Below are 22,208 nucleotides of genomic sequence, written 5' to 3'. Positions count from 1 at the left end.
TGGAATGGAACCTGGAATCGAATGTGGAATGGAAAGTGGAATGGAATGTGGAATGGAACTTAGAATGGAATGTAAAATGGAATGTGTAATGGAACGTGGAATGGAATGGAATGGAAGGAGGAATGGAACGTGGAATGGAATGGAATGGAACATGGAATGGAACGTGGAGTGGAATGGAATGGAACATGGAATGGAACGTGGTATGGAATGGAAAGGAATGTGGAATGTAACGTGGAATAGAGCGCGGAATGGAATAGAATCGAATGTGGAATGCAATGTGGAATGTAAAGTGGAATGGATTGTGGAATGGAATGGAATGGAATGTGGAATGAAATGTTTAATTGAATGTGGAATGGAACGTGGAATGGAACGTGGAATGGAACGTGGAATGGAACGTGGAAAGGAAGGTGGAATGGAATGGAACAGATTGTGGAATGGAATGTGGAATGGAATTGAATGCAGTGTGGATTGGAATTTGGAATGGAATGGAAGGTGAAATCGAATGCGGAATGGAATGGAATGGAAAGTTTAAATGGAATGGAATGGAATGTTGAAAGGAATGTGTTCTGCAACGGAATGCAATCTGGAATGGATTGGAATCGAATGTGGAATGGAATGGGGAATGAAATGGAATGGTATTTGGAATGGAATGTGGAATGGAATGTGGAATGGAATGAGTAATGGAATGGAATGGAATTTGGAATGGAAAGTGGAAAGGAATGTGGAATGGAATGGAACGTAATGTGGAATGGAATGTGGAATGGAATGCGGAATGGAAAGTGGAATGGAATTGAATGGAATGGATTGTGGAAAGGAAAGTGGAATGGAATGTGGAATGGAAAGTGGAATGGAACGTGGGATGGAACAGAATGGAACATGGAAAGGGAGGGAACGGAATGTGGAATGGAACTTGGAGTGGAATGGAATGGAACGTGGAATGGAATGTGCAATGGAATGTGGAATGGAACGTGGAATGGAATGGAATGGAAAGTGTGGTGGAACGTGTAATGGAGTGGAATGGAACGTGAAATAGAATGTGGAATGGACTGTGGAAAGAACTTGAAATGGAACATTGAATGGATTGGATTGGAATGTGGAATGGAATGTGGAATGGAATGCAAGGCAATGTGGAAAGGAAAGTGGAATGGAATGGGATGGAATTTGGAAAGCAATGTGAAATTCAATGGAATGGAATGTGGAATGGAATGTGGTATGGAATGTAATGGAAAGTGGAATGGAACAGAATGGAATGTGGAATGTAATGCAAGGCAATGTGGAAAGGAATGTGGAATGGAATGGGATGGAGTTTGGAAAGCAATGTGAAATTCAATGGAATGGAATGTGGAATGGAATGTGGTATGGAATGTAATGGAAAGTGGAATGGAACAGAATGGAATGTGGAATGTAATGCAAGGCAATGTGGAATGGAAAGTTGAATGGAATGGAATGGAATTTGGTATGGAATGTGAAATTGAATGGAATGGAATGTGGAATGGAATGTGGAATGGAATGGAATGGAATGTGGAATGGAACGGAATGGAATGTGGAATAGAAAGTTTAATGGAATGGAATGGAATGTGCAACTGAACGTGGAATGGAATGGAGTGGAACGTGGAATGGAATGGAGTGGAACGTGGAATAGAATTTTGAATGGAAATTAGAGTGGAATGTGGAATGGAATGTGGAATGCAACATGGAATGAAATGTGAAATGGAATTTGGAATGGAATGGAAAGGAATGTGGAGTGGAATGAAATTGAATGAGGAATGGAATTTGTAATAGAATGTGAAATGGAAGAGAATGGAACGGAATGGATTGTGGAATGGAATGTGGAATGGAATGTGGAATGGAAAGTGGAATGTATTGGAATGGACCTTGGAATGGAAAGTGGAATGGAACGTCAAATTGAATGTGGCATGGAATGGGGACAGGGATGGGCAATGGAATGTGGAATGGAACGTGTAATGTCATGCAATGGATAGTGGAATGGAATGGAATGGAACGTGTAATGGAACGTGGAATGGAATGTGGAATGGAATGTCGAATATAATGGCATGTGGAATGGAATGCAAAGGAATGCACTAAATGAATGGAATGGAATGCGGTATGGAATGGAATGGAATGTGTAATGGAATGAAATGGGGAACGGAATGGCATGGAATGGAATGTGGAGTGGAATGGAATAGAATACAGTGGAATGGAATGTGGAATGGAATGGAATGTGGAATGGAATAGAATGAGGAATGGAATGAAATAGAAAGGAATGAAATGGAGTGGAATGGAATGTGGAAAGGAATGGAATGGAATGGAGTGGAATGTGAAATGGAAGAGAATGGAATGTGGAATGCAATGGAATGTGGAATGGAATGGAATGGAATGGAATGGGGAATGTTATGGAATGGAAAATGGAATGGATTAGAATGGAAATTGGAATGCAATGGAAAGGAATGTGGAATGGATAGGAATGGAATGTCCAATGGAATGTGCAATGGAATGGAGTTGAATGTGGAAATGAATGTGGAATGGAATGGAAAGGAATGTGAAATGGAAAGAAATGGAACGTTGAATGGAATGTGGAAAGGAATGTGGAATGGAACGTGGAATGTAATGGAATTGAATGTGTAATGGAACTTGGAATGCAATGGAATGGAACCTGGAATGGAATGTGGAATGGAAAGTGGAATGGAATGAGGAATGGAACTTGGAATGCAATGTACAATGGAAAGTGGAATGGAACGTGGAATGGAATGGAATGGAGGGTGGAATGGAATGTGCAATGGAATGGAACGGAACGTGGAATTTATCATGGAATGGAATGTGGAATGGAACGTGAAATGAAACGTGGAAAGGAATGGAATGGAATGTGGAATGCAATGTGGAATGCAAAGCGGAATGGAATTTGGAATGGAATGGAATGGAATGGAATGTGGAATGGAAAGTGGAATTCAATGTGGAATGGAAAGTGGAATGGAACGTGGAATGAAATTGAACGAAATGTGGAATGGAAAGTGGAATGGAATGGAATGGAATTTGGAATGGAATTTCTAATGGAATGGAAGGTGAAATCGAATGTGGAACACAATGGAATGGAAAGTTTAAAAGGAATGAAAGGCAATGTTGAATGGAAATTAGAGTGGAATGTGGAATGGAATATGGAATGCAACATGGAATGAAATGTGAAATGGAATGTGGAATGGAATGGAATGGAATGTGGAATGGAATGAAATTGAATGAGAAATGGAATTAGTAATAGAATGTGGAATGGAAGAGAATGGAACGGAATGGATTGTGGAATGGAATGTGGAATGGAATGTGGAATGGAAAGTGGAATGTATTGGAATGGACATTGGAATGGAAAGTGGAATGGAACGTGAAATTGAATGTGGCATGGAACGGGGACAGGCATGGGCAATGGAATGTGGAATGGAACGTGGAATGTCATGCAATGGAAAGTGGAATGGAATGTGGAATGGAATGGAATGGAACCTGTAATGGAACGTGGAATGGAATGTGGAATGGAATGTCGAATATAATGGCATGTGGAATGGAATTGAATGGAATGCACTAAATGAATGGAATGCAATGCGGTATGGAATGGAATGGAATGTGTAATGGAATGAAATGGGGAATGGAATGGCATGGAATGGAATGTGGAATGGAATGGAATAGAATACAGTGGAATGGAATGTGGAATGGAATGGAATGTGGAAAGGAATAGAATGAGGAATGGAATGAAATGGAATGGAATGAAATGGAATGGAACGGAATGTGGAAAGGAATGGAATGGAATGGATTGGAATGTGAAATGGAAGAGAATGGAATGTGGAATGCAATAGAATGTGGAATGGAATGGAATGGAATGGAATGGGGAATGTTATGGAATGGAAAATGGAATGGATTAGAATGGAAATTGGAATGCAATGGAAAGGAATGTGGAATGGAATGGAATGGAATGTCCAATGGAATGTGGAATGGAATGGAGTTGAATGTGGAAATGAATGTGGAATGGTATGGAAAGGAATGTGAAATGGAAAGAAATGGAACGTTGAATGGAATGTGGAAAGGAATGTGGAATGGAACTTGCAATGAAATGGAATGGAACCTGGAATGGAATGTGGAATGGAAAGTGGAATGGAATGAGGAATGGAACTTGGAATGCAATGTACAATGGAAAGTGGAATGGAACGTGGAATGGAATGGAATGGAAGGGGGAATGGAATGTGCAATGCAATGGACCGGAACGTGGAATTTATCATGGAATGGAATGTGGAATGGAACGTGAAATGAAACGTGGAATGGAATGGAATGGAATGTGGAATGCAATGTGGAATGCAAAGCGGAATGGAATTTGAAATGGAATGGAATGGAATGGAATGTGGAATGGAAAGTGGAATTCAATGTGGAATGGAACGTGGAATGGAACGTGGAATGAAATGGAACGAAATGTGGAATGGAAAGTGGAATGGAATGGAATGGAATTTGGAATGGAATTTCTAATGGAATGGAAGGTGAAATCGAATGTGGAACACAATGGAATGGAAAGTTTAAAAGGAATGGAAGGCAATGTTGAATGGAATGTGGACCTCAATGGAAGGCAATGTGAAATGGAATGGAATGGAATGTGGAATGGAATGGGGAATGCAATGAAACGGAATTTGCAATGGAATGTGGAAAGGAATGTGGAATGGGATGTGGAATGGAATGCAATGGAAAGGAATGCGGCATGGAAAGTTTAAAGGAATGTGGAATGGAACGGAAGGGAATTTGGAATGGGTGTGGAATGTAATGCGGAATGGAACGTGGAATGGAATGGAATGAAAGTTGGAATGGCATGTGGAATGGAATGTGGAATCGAATGTGGAAAGGAATGGAATGGAATGTGGAATGGAATGTGGAATGCACTGCAATGGAATGTAGGAGGGAATGTGGAATGGAATGAGGAATTGAAAGTTGAATGGAACCTGGAATAGAACGTGGAATGGAATCGAATGGAATGGAACGTGGAATGGAAAGTGGAATGGAACATGGAATACGGAATGCAACGTAGAATGCGATGTGCAATGGAATGTGGAATGGAACGTGGAATGGAATGTGGAATGGAACGTTAAAAGGAATGGAATAGAATGTGGAATGGAGCTTGGAATGGAATGGAATGGAATTGAATGCAGTGTGGAATGGAATTTGGAACGGAATGGAAGGTGAAATCGAATGCGGAACGGAATGGAATGGAAAGTTTAAATGGAATGGAATGGAATGTTGAATGGAATGGGTTCTGCAACGGAATGCAATCTGGAATGGATTGGAATCGAATGTGGAATGGAATGGGGAATGCAATGGAATGGTATTTGGAATGGAATGTGGAATGGAATGTGGAATGGAATGAGTAATGGAATGGAATGGAATTTGGAATGGAAAGTGGAAAGGAATGTGGAATGGAATGGAAGGTAATGTGGAATGGAATGTGGAATGGAATGCGGAATGGAAAGTGGAATGGAACGTAGAATGGAACGGAAAGGAACGTGGAAAGGGAAGGAATGTAATGTAGAATGGAACCTGGATTGGAATGGAATGCAACGAGGAATGGAACATGGAATGGAACGTGGAATGGAATGGAATGGAATTGAATGGAATGGATTGTGGAATGGAAAGTGGAATGGTATGTGGAATGGAAAGTGGAATGGAACATGGAATGGAATAGAATGGAACGTGGAAAGGGAGGGAACGGAATGTGGAATGGAACTTGGAGTGGAATGGAATGGAACGTGGAATGGAATGTGCAATGGAATGTGGAATGGAACGTGGAATGGAATGGAATGGAAAGTGGGGTGGAACGTGTAATGGAGTGGAATGGAACGTGAAATAGAATGTGGAATGGACTGAGGAAAGGAACTTGAAATGGAAGATTGAATGGATTGGATTGGAATGTGGAATGGAATGTGGAATGTAATGCAAGGCAATGTGGAAAGGAAAGTGGAATGGAATGGCAAGGAATTTGGAAGGCAATGTGAAATTCAATGGAATGGAATGTGGAATGGAATGTGGTATGGAATGTAATGGAAAGTGAAATGGAACAGAATGGAATGTGGAATGTAATGCAAGGCAATGTGGAATGGAAAGTTGAATGGAATGGAATGGAATTTAGAATGGAATGTGAAATTGAATGGAATGGAATGTGGAATGGAATGTGGAATGGAATGGAATGGAATGTGGAATGGAACGGAATGGAATGTGGAATAGAAAGTTTAATGGAATGGAATGGAATGTGCAACTGAAAGTGGAATGGAATGGAGTGGAACATGGAATGGAATTTTGAATGGAAATTAAAGTGGAATGTGGAATGGAATGTCGAATGCAACATGGAATGAAATGTGAAATGGAATGTGGAATGGAATGGAATGGAATGTGGAATGGAATGAAATTGAATGAGGAATGGAATTTGTAATAGAATGTGGAATGGAAGAGAATGGAATGTGGAATAGAATGTGGAATGGAATGTGGAATGTATTTGATTGGACCTTGGAATGGAAAGAGGAATGGAAAGTGACATTGAATGTGGCATGGAACGGGGAGAGGCATGGGCAATGGAATGTGGAATGGAACGTGGAATGTCATGCAATGGAAAGTGGAATGGAATGTGGAATGGAATGGAATGGAACGTGTAATGGAACGTGGAATGGAATGTGGAATGGAATGTCGAATATAATGGCATGTGGAATGGAATGGAATGGAATGCACTAAATGAATGGAATGGAATGCGGTATGGAATGGAATGGAATGTGTAATGGAATGAAATGGGGAATGGAATGGCATGGAATGGAATGTGGAATGGAATGGAATAGAATACAGTGGAATGGAATGTGGAATGGAATGGAATGTGGAATGGAATAGAATGAGGAATGGAATGAAATGGAATGGAATGAAATGGAATGGAACGGAATGTGGAAAGGAATGGAATGGAATGGAATGGAGTGGAATGTGAAATGGAAGAGAATGGAATGTGGAATGCAATAGAATGTGGAATGGAATGGAATGGAATGGAATGGGGAATGTTATGGAATGGAAAATGGAATGGATTAGAATGGAAATTGGAATGCAATGGAAAGGAATGTGGAAAGGAATGGAATGGAATGTCAAATGGAATGTGGAATGGAAAGGAGTTGAATGTGGAAATGAATGTGGAATGGAATGGAAAGGAATGTGAAATGGAAAGAAATGGAATGTTGAATGGAATGTGGAAGGGAATGTGGAATGGAACGTGGAATGGAATGGAATTGAATGTGGAATGGAACTTGGAATGCAATGGAATGGAACCTGGAATGGAATGTGGAATGGAAAGTGGAATGGAATGTGGAATGCAACTTGGAATGCAATGTACAATGGAAAGTGGAATGGAACGTGGAATGGAATGGAATGGAGGGTGGAATGGAATGTGCAATGGAATGGAACGGAACGTGGAATTTATCATGGAATGGAATGTGGAATGGAACGTGAAATGAAACGTGGAATGGAATGGAATGGAATGTGGAATGCAATGTGGAATGCAAAGCGGAATGGAATTTGGAATGGAATGGAATGGAATGGAATGTGGAATGGAAAGTGGAATTCAATGTGGAATGGAACGTGGAATGGAACGTGGAATGAAATTGAACGAAATGTGGAATGGAAAGTGGAATGGAATGGAATGGAATTTGGAATGGAATTTCTAATGGAATGGAAGGTGAAATCGAATGTGGAACACAATGGAATGGAAAGTTTAAAAGGAATGGAAGGCAATGATGAATGGAATGTGGACTGCAATGGAATACAATGTGAAATGGAATGGAATGGAATGGGGAATGCAATGAAACGGAATTTGCAATGGAATGTGGAAAGGAATGTGGAATGGGATGTGGAATGGAATGCAATGGAAAGGAATGTGGAATGGAAAGTGGAAAGGAATGTGGAATGGAACGGAAGGGAATTTGGAATGGGTGTGGAATGTAATGCGGAATGGAACGTGGAATGGAATGGAATAAAAGGTGGAATGGCATGTGGAATGGAATGTGGAATCGAATGTGGAAAGGAATGGAATGGAATGCAGAATGGAATGTGGAATGCACTGCAATGGAATGTAGAAGGGAATGTGGAATGGAATGAGGAATTGAAAGTTGAATGGAACCTGGAATAGAACGTGGAATGGAATCGAATGGAATGGAACGTGGAATGGAAAGTGGAATGGAACATGGAATACGGAATGCAACGTAGAATGCGATGTGCAATGGAATGTGGAATGGAACGTGGAATGGAATGTGGAATGGAACGTTAAAAGGAATGGAATAGAATGTGGAATGGAGCTTGGAATGGAATGGAATGGAACCTGGAATCGAATGTGGAATGGAAAGTGGAATGGAATGTGGAATGGAACTTAGAATGGAATGTACAATGGAATGTGTAATGGAACGTGGAATGGAATGGAATGGAAGGAAGAATGGAACGTGGAATGGAATGGAATGGAACATGGAATGGAACGTGGAATGGAATGGAATGGAACATGGAATGGAACGTGGAGTGGAATGGAATGGAACGTGGAATGGAACGTGGCATGGAATGGAATGGAACGTGGAATGGAACGTAGAATAGAGTGCGGAATGGAATAGAATCGAATGTGGAATGCAATGTGGAATGTAAAGTGGAATTGATTGTGGAATGGAATGGAATGGAATGTGGAATGAAATGTTTAATTGAATGTGGAATGGAACGTGGAATGGAACGTGGAATGGAACGTGGAATGGAAGGTGGAATGGAATGGAACAGATTGTGGAATGCAATGTGGAATGGAATTGAATGCAGTGTGGAATGGAATTTGGAATGGAATGAAAGGTGAAATCGAATGCGGATCGGAATGGAAAGGAAAGTTTAAATGGAATGGAATGGAATGTTGAATGGAATGTGTTCTGCAACGGAATGCAATCTGGAATGGATTGGAATCGAATGTGGAATGGAATGGGGAATGCAATGGAATGGTATTTGGAATGGAATGTGGAATGGAATGTGGAATGGAATGAGTAATGGAATGGAATGGAATTTGGAATGGAAAGTGGAAAGGAATGTGCAATGGAATGGAACGTAATGTGGAATGGAATGTGGAATGGAATGCGGAATGGAAAGTGGAATGGAACGTGGAATGGAACGGAAAGGAACGTGGAAAGGGAAGGAATGTAATGTAGAATGGAACCTGGAGTGGAATGGAATGCAACGAGGAATGGAACATGTAATGGAACGTGGAATGGAATGGAATGGAATTGAATGGAATGGATTGTGGAATGGAAAGTGGAATGGTATGTGGAATGGAAAGTGGAATGGAACGTGGAATGGAATCGAATGGAACGTGGAAAGGGAGGGAACGGAATGTGGAATGGAACTTGGAGTGGAATGGAATGGAACGTGGAATGGAATGTGCAATGGAATGTGGAATGGAACGTGGAATGGAATGGAATGGAAAGTGGGGTGGAACGTGTAATGGAGTGGAATGGAACGTGAAATAGAAAGTGGAATGGACTGTGGAAAGGAACTTGAAATGGAACTTTGAATGGATTGGATTGGAATGTGGAATGGAATGTGGAATGTAATGCAAGGCAATGTGGAAAGGAAAGTGGAATGGAATGGGCTGGAATTTGGAAAGCAATGTGAAATTCAATGGAATGGAATGTGGAATGGAATGGGGAATGCAATGAAACGGAATTTGCAATGGAATGTGGAAAGGAATGTGGAATGGGATGTGGAATGGAATGCAATGGAAAGGAATGCGGCATGGAAAGTTTAAAGGAATGTGGAATGGAATGGAAGGGAATTTGGAATGGGTGTGGAATGCAATGCGGAATGGAACGTGGAATGGAATGGAATGAAAGGTGGAATGGCATGTGGAATGGAATGTGTAATCGAATGTTTAAAGGAATGGAATGGAATGCGGAATGGAATGTGGAATGCACTGCAATGGAATGTAGAAGGGAATGTGGAATGGAATGAGGAATTGAAAGTTGAATGGAACCTGGAATAGAACGTGGAATGGAATCGAATGGAATGGAACGTGGAATGGAAAGTGGAATGGAACATGGAATACGGAATGCAACGAAGAATGCGTTGTGCAATGGAATGTGGAATGGAACGTGGAATGGAATGTGGAATGGAACGTTAAAAACAATGGAATAGAATGTGGAATAGAGCTTGGAATGGAATGGAATGGAACCTGGAATCGAATGTGGAATGGAAAGTGGAATGGAATGTGGAATGGAACTTAGAATGGAATGTACAATGGAATGTGTAATGGAACGTGGAATGGAATGGAATGGTAAGGGGAATGGAACGTGGGATGGAATGGAATGGAACATGGAATGGAACGTGGAGTGGAATGGAATGGAACGTGGAATGGAACTTGGTATGGAATGGAATGGAACGTGGAATGGAACGTGGAATAGAGCGCGGAATGGAAGAGAATCGAATGTGGAATGCAATGTGGAATGTAAAGTGGAATGGATTGTGGAATGGAATGGAATGGAATGTGGAATGAAATGTTTAATTGAATGTGGAATGGAACGTGGAATGGAACGTGGAATGGAACGTGGAATGGAAGGTGGAATGGAATGGAACAGATTGGGGAATGGAATGTGGAATGGAATTGAATGCAGTGTGGAATGGAAATTGGAATGAAATGGAAGGTGAAATCGAATGCGGAACGGAATGGAATGGAAAGTTTAAATGGAATGGAATGGAATGTTGAATGGAATGGGTTCTGCAACGGAATGCAATCTGGAATGGATTGGAATCGAATGTGGAATGGAATGGGGAATGCAATGGAATGGTATTTGGAATGGAATGTGGAATGGAATGTGGAATGGAATGAGTAATGGAATGGAATGGAATTTAGAATGGAAAGTGGAAAGGAATGTGGAATGGAATGGAACGTAATCTGGAATGGAATGTGGAATGGAATGCGGAATGGAAAGTGGAATGGAACGTAGAATGGAACAGAAAGGAACGTGGAAAGGGAAGGAATGTAATGTAGAATGGAACCTGGAGTGGAATGGAATGCAACGAGGAATGGAACATGGAATGGAACGTGGAATGGAATGGAATGGAATTGAATGGAATGGATTGTGGAATGGAAAGTGGAATGGTATGTGGAATGGAAAGTGGAATGGAACGTGGAATGGAATAGAATGGAACGTGGAAAGGGAGGGAACGAAATGTGGAATGGAACTTGGAGTGGAATGGAATGGAACGTGGAATGGAATGTGCAATGGAATGTGGAATGGAACGTGGAATGGAATGGAATGGAAAGTGGGGTGGAACATGTAATGGATTGGAATGGAACGTGAAATAGAATGTGGAATGGAGTGAGGAAAGGAAATTGAAATGGAACATTGAATGGATTGGATTGGAATGTGGAATGGAATGTGGAATGTAATGCAAGGCAATGTGGAAAGGAAAGTGGAATGGAATGGCAAGGAATTTGGAAGGCAATGTGAAATTCAATGGAATGGAATGTGCAATGGAATGTGGTATGGAATGTAATGGAAAGTGGAATGGAACAGAATGGAATGTGGAATGTAATGCAAGGCAATGTGGAATGGAAAGTTGAATGGAATGGAATGGAATTTGGAATGGAATGTGAAATTGAATGGAATGGAATGTGGAATGGAATGTGGAATGGAATGGAATGGAATGTGGAATGGAATGAAATTGAATGAGGAATGGAATTTGTAATAGAATGTGGAATGGAAGAGAATGGAACGGAATGGATTGTGGAATGGAATGTGGAATGGAATGTGGAATGGAATGTGGAATGCATTGGAATGGAACTTGGAATGGAAAGAGGAATGGAAAGTGAAATTGAATGTGGCATGGAATGGGGAGAGGCATGGGCAATGCAATGTGGAATGGAACGTGGAATGTCATGCAATGGAAAGTGCAATGGAATGTGGAATGGAATGGAATGGAACGTGTAATGGAACGTGGAATGGAATGTGGAATGGAAGTTCGAATATAATGGCATGTGGAATGGAATGGAATGGATTGCACTAAATGAATGGAATGGAATGCGGTATGGAATGGAATGGAATGTGTAATGGAATGAAATGGGGAATGGAATGGCATGGAATGGAATGTGGAATAGAATGGAATAGAATACAGTGGAATGGAATGTGGAATGGAATGGAATGTGGAATGGAATAGAATGAGGAATGGAATGAAATGGAATGGAATGAAATGGAATGGAATGGAATGTGGAAAGGAATGGAATGGAATGGAGTGGAATGTGAAATGGAAGAGAATGGAATGTGGAATGCAATAGAATGTGGAATGGAATGGAATAGGATGGAATGGGGAATGTCATGGAATGGAAAATGGAATGGATTAGAATGGAAATTGGAATGGAATGGAAAGGAATGTGGAAAGGAATGGAATGGATTGTCCAATGGAATGTGGAAGGGAAAGGAGTTGAATGTGGAAATGAATGTGGAATGGAATGGAAAGAAATGTGAAATGGAAAGAAATAGAATGTTGAATGGAATGTGGAATGGAATGTGGAATGGAACGTGGCATGTAATGGAATTGAATGTGGAATGGAACTTGCAATGCAATGAAATGGAACCTGGAATGGAATGTGGAATGGAAAGTGGAATGGAATGTGGAATGGAATTTGGAATGCAATGTACAATGGAAAGTGGAATGGAACGTGAAATGGAATGGAATGGAGGGTGGAATGGAATGTGCAATGGAATGGAACGGAACGTGGAATTTATCATGGAATGGAATGTGCAATGGAACGTGAAATGAAACGTGGAATGGAATGGAATGGAATGTGCAATGCAATGTGGAATGCAAAGCGGAATGGAATTTGGAATGGAATGGAATGGAATGGAATATGGAATGGAAAGTGGAATTCAATGTGGAATGGAACGTGGAATGGAACGTGGAATGAAATTGAACGAAATGCGGAATGGAAAGTGGAATGGAATGGAATGGAATTTGGAATGGAATTTCTAATGGAATGGAAGGTGAAATCGAATGTGGAACAAAATGGAATGGAAAGTTTAAAAGGAATAGAAGGCAATGATGAATGGAATGTGGACTGCAATGGAATACAATGTGAAATGGAATGGAATGGAATGGGGAATGCAATGAAACGGAATTTGCAATGGAATGTGGAAAGGAATGTGGAATGGGATGTGGAATGGAATGCAATGGAAAGGAATGTGGAATGGAAAGTGGAAAGGAATGTGGAATGGAAAGGAAGGGAATTTGGAATGGGTGTGGAATGTAATGCGGAATGGAACGTGGAATGGAATGGAATAAAAGGTGGAATGGAATGTGGAATGGAATGTGGAATCGAATGTGGAAAGGAATGGAATGGAATGCGGAATGGAATGTGGAATGCACTGCAATGGAATGTAGAAGGGAATGTGAAATGGAATGAGGAATTGAAGGCTGAATGGAACCTGGAATAGAACGTGGAATGGAATCGAATGGAATGGAACGTGGAATGGAAAGTGGAATGGAACATGGAATATGGAATGCAACGTAGAATGCGATGTGCAATGGAATGTGGAATGGAACGTGGAATGGAATGTGGAATGGAACATTAAAAGGAATGGAAAAGAATGTGGAATGGAGGTTGGAATGGAATGGAATGGAACCTGGAATCGAATGTGGAATGGAAAGTGGAATGGAATGTGGAATGGAACTTAGAATGGAATGTACAATGGAATGTGTAATGGAACGTGGAATGGAATGGAATGGAAGGAGGAATGGAACGTGGAATGGAATGGAATGGAACATGGAATGGAACATGGAATGGAATGGAATGGAACATGGAATGGAACGTGGAGTGGAATGGAATGGAACGTGGAATGGAACATGGCATGGAATGGAATGGAACGTGGAATGGAACGTAGAATAGAGCGCGGAATGGAATAGAATCGAATGTGGAATGCAATGTGGAATGTAAAGTGGAATGGATTGTGGAATGGAATGGAATGGAATGGAATGTGGAATGAAATGTTTAATTGAATGTGGAATGGAACGTGGAATGGAACGTGGAATGGAATGTGGAATGGAAGGTGGAATGGAATGGAACAGATTGGGGAATGGAATGTGGAATGGAATTGAATGCAGTGTGGAATGGAATTTGGAATGGAATGGAAGGTGAAATCGAATGCGGAACGGAATGGAATGGAAAATTTAAATGGAATGGAATGGAATGTTGAATGGAATGTGTTCTGCAACGGAATGCTATCTGGAATGGATTGGAATCGAATGTGGAATGGAATGGGGAATGCAATGGAATGGTATTTGGAATGGAATGTGGAGTGGAATGTGGAATGGAATGAGTAATGGAATGGAATGGAATTTGGAATGGAAAGTGGAAAGGAATGTGGAATGGAATGGAACGTAATGTGGAATGGAATGTGGAATGGAATGCGGAATGGAAAGTGGAATGGAACGTGGAATGGAACGGAAAGGAACGTGGAAAGGGAAGGAATGTAATGTAGAAAGGAACCTGGAGTGGAATGGAATGCAACGAGGAATGGAACATGGAATGGAACGTGGAATGGAATGGAATGGAATTGAATGGAATGGATTGTGGAATGGAAAGTGGAATGGAATGTGGAATGGAAAGTGGAATGGAACGTGGAATGGAATAGAATGGAACGTGGAAAGGGAGGGAACGGAATGTGGAATGGAACTTGGAGTGGAATTTAATGTTACGTGGAAGGGAATGTGCAATGGAATGTGGAATGGAACGTGGAATGGAATGGAATGGAGTTGGGGTGGAACGTGTAATGGAGTGGAATGGAACGTGAAATAGAATGTGGAATGGACTGTGGAAAGGAACTTGAAATGGAACATTGAATGGATTGGATTGGAATGTGGAATGGAATGCAAGGCAATGTGGAAAGGAAAGTGGAATGGAATGGGATGGAATTTGGAAAGCAATGTGAAATTCAATGGAATGGAATGTGGAATGGAATGTGGTATGGAATGTAATGGAAAGTGGAATTTAACAGAATGGAATGTGGAATGTAATGCAAGGCAATGTGGAATGGAAAGTTGAATGGAATGGAATGGAATTTGGAATGGAATGTGAAATTGAATGGAATGGAATGTGGAATGGAATGTGGAACGGAATGGAATGGAATGTGGAATGGAACGGAATGGAATGTGGAATAGAAAGTTTAATGGAATGGAATGGAATGTGCAACTGAACGTGGAATGGAATGGAGTGGAACGTGGAATAGAATGGAGTGGAACGTGGAATAGAATTTTGAATGGAAATTAGAGTGGAATGTGGAATGGAATGTGGAATGCAACATGGAATGAAATGTGAAATGGAATGTGGAATGGAATGGAATGGAATGTGGAATGGAATGAAATTGAATGAGGAATGGAATTTGTAATAGAATGTGGAATGGAAGAGAATGGAACGGAATGGATTGTGGAATGGAATGTGGAATGGAATGTGGAATGGAAAGTGGAATGTATTGGAATGGACCTTGGAATGGAAAGTGGAATGGAACGTGAAATTGAATGTGGCATGGAACTGGGACAGGCATGGGCAATGGAATGTGGAATGGAACGTGGAATGTCATGCAATGGATAGTGGAATGGAATGGAATGGAACGTGTAATGGAACGTGGAATGGAATGTGGAATGGAATGTCGAATATAATGGCATGTGGAATGGAATGCAATGGAATGCACTAAATGAATGGAATGGAATGCGGTATGGAATGGAATGGAATGCGTAATGGAATGAAATGGGGAACGGAATGGCATGGAATGGAATGTGGAATGGAATGGAATAGAATACAGTGGAATGGAATGTGGAATGGAATGGAATGTGGAATGGAATAGAATGAGGAATGGAATGAAATGGAATGGAATGAAATGGAGTGGAATGGAATGTGGAAAGGAATGGAATGGAATGGAGTGGAATGTGAAATGGAAGAGAATGGAATGTGGAATGCAATAGAATGTGGAATGGAATGGAATGGAATGGAATGGGGAATGTAATGGAATGGAAAATGGAATGGATTAGAATGGAATTTGGAATGCAATGGAAAGGAATGTGGAATGGAATGGAATGGAATGTCCAATGGAATGTGGAATGGAATGGAGTTGAATGTGGAAATGAATGTGGAATGGAATGGAAAGGAATGTGAAATGGAAAGAAATGGAACGTTGAATGGAATGTGGAATGGAATGTGGAATGGAACGTGGAATGTAATGGAATTGAATGTGGAATGGAACTTGGAATGCAATGGAATGGAACCTGGAATGGAATGTGCAATGGAAAGTGGAATGGAATGTGGAATGGAACTTGGAATGCAATGTACAATGGAAAGTGGAATGGAACGTGGAATGGAATGGAATGGATTGTGGAATGGAATGTGCAATGGAATGGAACGGAACGTGGAATTTATCATGGAATGGAATGTGGAATGGAACGTGAAATGAAACGTGGAATGGAATGGAATGGAATGTGGAATGCAATGTGGAATGCAAAGCAGAATGGAATTTGGAATGGAATGGAATGGAATGGAATGTGGAATGGAAAGTGGAATTCAATGAGAAATGGAACGCGTAATGGAACGTGGAATGAAATTGAACGAAATGTGGAAAGGAAAGTGGAATGGAATGGAATTTGGAATGGAATTTCTAATGGAATGGAAGGTGAAATCGAATGTGGAACACAATGGAATGGAAAGTTTAAAAGGAATGGAAGGCAATGTTGAATGGATTGTGGACTGCAATGGAATGCAATGTGTAATGGAATGGAATGGAATGTGGAATGGAATGGGGAATGCAATGAAACGGAATTTACAATAGAATGTGGAAAGGAATGTGGAATGGGATGTGGAATGGAATGCAGTGGAATGGAATGTGGAATGGGAAGTGGAAAGGAATGTGGAATGGAACGGAAGGGAATTTGGAATGGGTGTGGAACGTAATGCGGAATGGAACGTGGAATGGAATGGAATGAAATGTGGAATGGAATTTGGAATGGAATGTGGAATCGAAAGTGGAAAGGAACGGAATGGAATGCGGAATGGAATGTGGAATGCACTGCAACGGAATGTAGAAGGGAATGTGGAATGGAATGAGGAATTGAAAGTTGAATGGAACCTGAAATAGAACGTGGAATGGAATCGAATGGAATGGAACGTGGAATGGAAAGCGGAATGGAACATGGAATATGGAATGCAACGTAGAATGCGATGTGCAATGGAATGTCTAATGGAACGTGGAATGGAAAGTGGAATGGAACGTTAAAAGGAATGGAATAAAATGTGGAACGGAGCTTGGAATGGAATGGAATGGAACCTGGAATCGAATGTGGAATGGAAAGTGGAATGGAATGTGGAATGGAACTTAGAATGGAATGTACAATGGAATGTGTAATGGAACGTGGAATGGAATGGAATGGAAGGAGGAATGGAACGTGGAATGGAATGGAATGGAACATGGAATGGAACGTGGAGTGGAATGGAATGGAACATGGAATGGAACGTGGTATGGAATGGAAAGGAATGTGGAATGTAACGTGGAATAGAGCGCGGAATGGAATAGAATCGAATGTGGAATGCAATGTGGAATGTAAAGTGGAATGGATTGTGGAATGGAATGGAATGGAATGTGGAATGAAATGTTTAATTGAATGTGGAATGGAACGTGGAATGGAACGTGGAATGGAACGTGGAATGGAACGTGGAATGGAACGTGGAAAGGAAGGTGGAATGGAATGGAACAGATTGTGGAATGGAATGTGGAATGGAATTGAATGCAGTGTGGATTGGAATTTGGAATGGAATGGAAGGTGAAATCGAATGCGGAATGGAATGGAATGGAAAGTTTAAATGGAATGGAATGGAATGTTGAATGGAATGTGTTCTGCAACGGAATGCAATCTGGAATGGATTGGAATCGAATATGGAATGGAATGGGGAATGAAATGGAATGGTATTTGGAATGGAATGTGGAATGGAATGTGGAATGGAATGAGTAATGGAATGGAATGGAATTTGGAATGGAAAGTGGAAAGGAATGTGGAATGGAATGGAACGTAATGTGGAATGGAATGTGGAATGGAATGCGGAATGGAAAGTGGAATGGAATTGAATGGAATGGATTGTGGAAAGGAAAGTGGAATGGAATGTGGAATGGAAAGTGGAATGGAACGTGGGATGGAACAGAATGGAACATGGAAAGGGAGGGAACGGAATGTGGAATGGAACTTGGAGTGGAATGGAATGGAACGTGGAATGGAATGTGCAATGGAATGTGGAATGGAACGTGGAATGGAATGGAATGGAAAGTGTGGTGGAACGTGTAATGGAGTGGAATGGAACGTGAAATAGAATGTGGAATGGACTGTGGAAAGAACTTGAAATGGAACATTGAATGGATTGGATTGGAATGTGGAATGGAATGTGGAATGGAATGCAAGGCAATGTGGAAAGGAAAGTGGAATGGAATGGGATGGAATTTGGAAAGCAATGTGAAATTCAATGGAATGGAATGTGGAATGGAATGTGGTATGGAATGTAATGGAAAGTGGAATGGAACAGAATGGAATGTGGAATGTAATGCAAGGCAATGTGGAAAGGAATGTGGAATGGAATGGGATGGAGTTTGGAAAGCAATGTGAAATTCAATGGAATGGAATGTGGAATGGAATGTGGTATGGAATGTAATGGAAAGTGGAATGGAACAGAATGGAATGTGGAATGGAATGCAAGGCAATGTGGAATGGAAAGTTGAATGGAATGGAATGGAATTTGCTATGGAATGTGAAATTGAATGGAATGGAATGTGGAATGGAATGTGGAATGGAATGGAATGGAATGTGGAATGGAACGGAATGGAATGTGGAATAGAAAGTTTAATGGAATGGAATGGAATGTGCAACTGAACGTGGAATGGAATGGAGTGGAACGTGGAATGGAATGGAGTGGAACGTGGAATAGAATTTTGAATGGAAATTAGAGTGGAATGTGGAATGGAATGTGGAATGCAACATGGAATGAAATGTGAAATGGAATTTGGAATGGAATGGAATGGAATGTGGAGTGGAATGAAATTGAATGAGGAATGGAATTTGTAATAGAATGTGAAATGGAAGAGAATGGAACGGAATGGATTGTGGAATGGAATGTGGAATGGAATGTGGAATGGAAAGTGGAATGTATTGGAATGGACCTTGGAATGGAAAGTGGAATGGAACGTCAAATTGAATGTGGCATGGAACGGGGACAGGGATGGGCAATGGAATGTGGAATGGAACGTGTAATGTCATGCAATGGATAGTGGAATGGAATGGAATGGAACGTGTAATGGAACGTGGAATGGAATGTGGAATGGAATGTCGAATATAATGGCATGTGGAATGGAATGCAAAGGAATGCACTAAATGAATGGAATGGAATGCGGTATGGAATGGAATGGAATGTGTAATGGAATGAAATGGGGAACGGAATGGCATGGAATGGAATGTGGAGTGGAATGGAATAGAATACAGTGGAATGGAATGTGGAATGGAATGGAATGTGGAATGGAATAGAATGAGGAATGGAATGAAATAGAAAGGAATGAAATGGAGTGGAATGGAATGTGGAAAGGAATGGAATGGAATGGAGTGGAATGTGAAATGGAAGAGAATGGAATGTGGAATGCAATGGAATGTGGAATGGAATGGAATGGAATGGAATGGGGAATGTTATGGAATGGAAAATGGAATGGATTAGAATGGAAATTGGAATGCAATGGAAAGGAATGTGGAATGGATAGGAATGGAATGTCCAATGGAATGTGCAATGGAATGGAGTTGAATGTGGAAATGAATGTGGAATGGAATGGAAAGGAATGTGAAATGGAAAGAAATGGAACGTTGAATGGAATGTGGAAAGGAATGTGGAATGGAACGTGGAATGTAATGGAATTGAATGTGTAATGGAACTTGGAATGCAATGGAATGGAACCTGGAATGGAATGTGGAATGGAAAGTGGAATGGAATGAGGAATGGAACTTGGAATGCAATGTACAATGGAAAGTGGAATGGAACGTGGAATGGAATGGAATGGAGGGTGGAATGGAATGTGCAATGGAATGGAACGGAACGTGGAATTTATCATGGAATGGAATGTGGAATGGAACGTGAAATGAAACGTGGAATGGAATGGAATGGAATGTGGAATGCAATGTGGAATGCAAAGCGGAATGGAATTTGGAATGGAATGGAATGGAATGGAATGTGGAATGGAAAGTGGAATTCAATGTGGAATGGAAAGTGGAATGGAACGTGGAATGAAATGGAACGAAATGTGGAATGGAAAGTGGAATGGAATGGAATGGAATTTGGAATGGAATTTCTAATGGAATGGAAGGTGAAATCGAATGTGGAACACAATGGAATGGAAAGTTTAAAAGGAATGAAAGGCAATGTTGAATGGAAATTAGAGTGGAATGTGGAATGGAATATGGAATGCAACATGGAATGAAATGTGAAATGGAATGTGGAATGGAATGGAATGGAATGTGGAATGGAATGAAATTGAATGAGAAATGGAATTAGTAATAGAATGTGGAATGGAAGAGAATGGAACGGAATGGATTGTGGAATGGAATGTGGAATGGAATGTGGAATGGAAAGTGGAATGTATTGGAATGGACATTGGAATGGAAAGTGGAATGGAACGTGAAATTGAATGTGGCATGGAACGGGGACAGGCATGGGCAATGGAATGTGGAATGGAACGTGGAATGTCATGCAATGGAAAGTGGAATGGAATGTGGAATGGAATGGAATGGAACCTGTAATGGAACGTGGAATGGAATGTGGAATGGAATGTCGAATATAATGGCATGTGGAATGGAATTGAATGGAATGCACTAAATGAATGGAATGCAATGCGGTATGGAATGGAATGGAATGTGTAATGGAATGAAATGGGGAATGGAATGGCATGGAATGGAATGTGGAATGGAATGGAATAGAATACAGTGGAATGGAATGTGGAATGGAATGGAATGTGGAAAGGAATAGAATGAGGAATGGAATGAAATGGAATGGAATGAAATGGAATGGAACGGAATGTGGAAAGGAATGGAATGGAATGGATTGGAATGTGAAATGGAAGAGAATGGAATGTGGAATGCAATAGAATGTGGAATGGAATGGAATGGAATGGAATGGGGAATGTTATGGAATGGAAAATGGAATGGATTAGAATGGAAATTGGAATGCAATGGAAAGGAATGTGGAATGGAATGGAATGGAATGTCCAATGGAATGTGGAATGGAATGGAGTTGAATGTGGAAATGAATGTGGAATGGTATGGAAAGGAATGTGAAATGGAAAGAAATGGAACGTTGAATGGAATGTGGAAAGGAATGTGGAATGGAACTTGCAATGAAATGGAATGGAACCTGGAATGGAATGTGGAATGGAAAGTGGAATGGAATGAGGAATGGAACTTGGAATGCAATGTACAATGGAAAGTGGAATGGAACGTGGAATGGAATGGAATGGAAGGGGGAATGGAATGTGCAATGCAATGGACCGGAACGTGGAATTTATCATGGAATGGAATGTGGAATGGAACGTGAAATGAAACGTGGAATGGAATGGAATGGAATGTGGAATGCAATGTGGAATGCAAAGCGGAATGGAATTTGAAATGGAATGGAATGGAATGGAATGTGGAATGGAAAGTGGAATTCAATGTGGAATGGAACGTGGAATGGAACGTGGAATGAAATGGAACGAAATGTGGAATGGAAAGTGGAATGGAATGGAATGGAATTTGGAATGGAATTTCTAATGGAATGGAAGGTGAAATCGAATGTGGAACACAATGGAATGGAAAGTTTAAAAGGAATGGAAGGCAATGTTGAATGGAATGTGGACCTCAATGGAAGGCAATATGAAATGGAATGGAATGGAATGTGGAATGGAATGGGGAATGCAATGAAACGGAATTTGCAAAGGAATGTGGAAAGGAATGTGGAATGGGATGTGGAATGGAATGCAATGGAAAGGAATGCGGCATGGAAAGTTTAAAGGAATGTGGAATGGAACGGAAGGGAATTTGGAATGGGTGTGGAATGTAATGCGGAATGGAACGTGGAATGGAATGGAATGAAAGTTGGAATGGCATGTGGAATGGAATGT

The sequence above is a fragment of the Pongo pygmaeus genome, chromosome 19, assembly GCF_028885625.2.
Source record: "Pongo pygmaeus isolate AG05252 chromosome 19, NHGRI_mPonPyg2-v2.0_pri, whole genome shotgun sequence".
Classification (NCBI taxonomy): Eukaryota; Metazoa; Chordata; class Mammalia; order Primates; family Hominidae; genus Pongo; species Pongo pygmaeus.
This window is presented reverse-complemented; position numbering follows the sequence as displayed.